This window comes from Oncorhynchus gorbuscha, linkage group LG07 (genome assembly GCF_021184085.1).
Source record: "Oncorhynchus gorbuscha isolate QuinsamMale2020 ecotype Even-year linkage group LG07, OgorEven_v1.0, whole genome shotgun sequence".
Taxonomy (NCBI): domain Eukaryota; kingdom Metazoa; phylum Chordata; class Actinopteri; order Salmoniformes; family Salmonidae; genus Oncorhynchus; species Oncorhynchus gorbuscha.
In genome coordinates this window covers 45272866-45276156 of record NC_060179.1, presented here as the reverse complement: position 1 = coordinate 45276156, position 3291 = coordinate 45272866, and positions in this window count along the sequence as shown.

Here is a 3291-nt window from a genome sequence, read left to right as displayed (position 1 = left end):
CCCTCATTTGTTGACTTCTGTGATCGAAAAAGCCTTGGTTTCATGGATGTCAACATCAGAAGCCTCCTCCCGAAGTTTGTTTTACTCACTGCTTTAGCACACTCTGCTAACCCTGATGTCCTTGTCGTGTCTGAATCCTGGCTCAGGAAGGCCACCAAAAATTCTGAGATTTCCACCTAACATTTTCCGTCAAGATAGAACTGCCGAAGGGGGAGGAGTTGCAGTCTACTGCAGAGATAGCCTGCAAAGTAATGTCATACTTTCCAGGTCCATACCCAAACAGTTCGAACTACTAATTTTAAAAATAACTCTCCAGAAATAAGTCTCTCACTGTTGCCGCCTGCTACCGACCCCCCTCAGCACCCAGCTGTGCCCTGGACACAATTTGTGAATTGATTGCCCCCCATCTAGCTTCAGAGTTTGTTCTGTTAGGTGACCTTAACTGGGATATGCTTAACACCCCGGCAGTCCTACAATCTAAGCTAGATGCCCTCAATCTCACACAAATCATCAAGGAACCCACCAGGTACAACCCTAAATCTGTAAACAAGGGCACCCTCATAGACGTCATCCTGACCAACTGGCCCTCCAAATACACCTCAGCTGTCTTCAACCAGGATCTCAGCGATCACTGCCTCATTGCCTGCATCCGCTACGGATCCGCAGTCAAACGACCACCCCTCATCACTGTCAAACGCTCCCTAAAACACTTCTGTGAGCAGGCCTTTCTAATCGACCTGGCCCGGGTATCCTGGAAGGACATTGACCTCATCCCATCAGTTGAGGATGCCTGGTCATTCTTTAAAAGTAACTTCCTCACCATTTTAGATAAGCATGCTCGGTTCAAAAAAATGCAGAACTAAGAACAGATATAGCCCTTGGTTCACTCCACACCTGACTGCCCTTGACCAGCACAAAAACATCCTGTGGCGGACTGCAATAGCATCGAATAGTCCCCGCGATATGCAACCGTTCAGGGAAGTCAGGAACCAATACACACAGTCAGTCAGGAAAGCAAAGGCCAGCTTCTTCAGGCAGAAATTTGCATCCTGTAGCTCTAACTCCAAAAAGGTCTGGGACACTGAAGTCCATGGAGAACAAGAGCACCTCCTCCCAGCTGCCCACTGCACTGAGACTCGGTAACACGGTCACCACCGATAAATCCATGATTATCGAAAACTTCAACAAGCATTTCTCAACGGCTGGCCATGCCTTCCTCCTGGCTACTCCAACCTTGGCCAACAGCTCCGCCCCCCCGCAGCTACTCGCCCAAGCCTCTCCAGGTTCTCCTTTACCCAAATCCAGATAGCAGATGTTCTGAAAGAGCTGCAAAACCTGGACCCGTACAAATCAGCTGGTCTTGACAATCTGGACCCTCTATTTCTGAAACTATCCGCCACCATTGACGCAACCCCTATTACCAGCCTGTTCAAACCTCTCATATCGTCTGAGATCCCCAAGGATTGGAAAGCTGCCGCAGTCATCCCCATCTTCAAAGGGGGAGACACCCTGGACCCAAACTGTTACAGACCTATATCCATCCTGCCCTGCCTATCTAAGGTCTTCGAAAGCCAAGTCAACAAACAGGTCACTGACCATCTCGAATCCCACCGTACCTTCTCCGCTGTGCAATCTGGTTTCCGAGCCGGTCACGGGTGCACCTCAGCCACGCTCAAGGTACTAAACGATATCATAACCGCCATCGATAAAAGACAGTACTGTGCAGCAGTCTTCATCGACCTTGCCAAGGCTTTCGACTCTGTCAATCACCATATTCTTATCGGCAGACTCAGTAGCCTCGGTTTTTCTGATGACTGCCTTGCCTGGTTCACCAACTACTTTGCAGACAGAGTACAGTGTGTCAAATCGGAGGGCATGCTGTCCGGTCCTCTGGCAGTCTATGGGGGAGCCACAGGGTTCAATTCTCAGGCCGACTCTTTTCTCTGTATATATTAATGATGTTGCTCTTGCTGCGGGCGATTCCCTGATCCACCTCTACGCAGACGACACCATTCTGTATACTTCCGGCACGTCCTTGGACACTGTGCCATCTAACCTCCAAACGAGCTTCAATGCCATACAACACTCCTTCCGTGGCCTCCAACTGCTCTTAAACGCTAGTAACACCAAATGCATGCTTTTCAACCGTTCGCTGCCTGCACCCGCACGCCCGACTAGCATCACCACCCTGGATGGTTCCGACCTAGAATATGTGGACATCTATAAGTACCTAGGTGTCTGGCTAGACTGTAAATTCTCCTTCCAGACCCATATTAATCCAAAATGTAATCTAGAATTGGCTTATTTTTTCACAACAAAGCCTCCTTCACCAACCCCACCAAACATACCCTCGTATAACTGACTATCCTACCGAACCTGGACTTCGACGATGTCATTTACAAAATAGCTTCCAACGCTCTACTCAGCAAACTGGATGCAGTCTATCACAGTGCCATCCGTTTTGTCTCCAAAGCCCCTTATACCATCCACCACTGCGACCTGTATGCTCTAGTCAGCTGGCCCTCGTTACATATTCGTCGCCAGACCCACTGGCTCCAGGTCATCTATAGTCTTTGCGAGGTAAAGCTCCACTTTAGCTCACTGGTCATGATAACAAAACCTCCAGCAGATATTTCTCGCTGGTCATCCCCAAAGCCAACACCTCATTTGGCCGCCTTTCCTTACAATTCTCTGCTGCCAATGACTGGAGCGAATTGCAAAAATAAAATATAAAAAAAATAAAAAATAAATACAAATAAATCGCTGAAGCTGGAGACATATTTCCCTCACTAACTCTAAACATCAGCTATCTGAGCAGCTAACCGATCGCTACAGCTGTACATAGCCAATCTGTAAATAGCCCACCCAATCCATCTACCTCATCCCCATATTGTTTTTAAATGTACTTTTCTGCTCTTTTGCACACCTGTATTTCTACTTGCACCTCCCCATCTGCTCATCTATCACTCCAGTGTTAATTTACTAAATTGTAATTACTTCGCTACTATGGCATATTTATTGCCTTACCTCCTCACGCCATTTGCACACACTGTATATAGACTTGATTTTTTTCTATTGTGTTATTGACTGCACGCTTGTTTATTCCATGTGTAACTCAGTGTTGTTTGTGTCACACTGCTTACTTTTATCTTGGCCAGGTCGCAGTTGTAAATGAGAAATTGTTCTCAACCAGCCTACCTAGTTAAATAAAGGTGAAATAAAAAAAATAATGTACAGAAATATACAGCAAGTGTTTCCTGTAAACATGAAATAACACCACAAGCCTCCAAC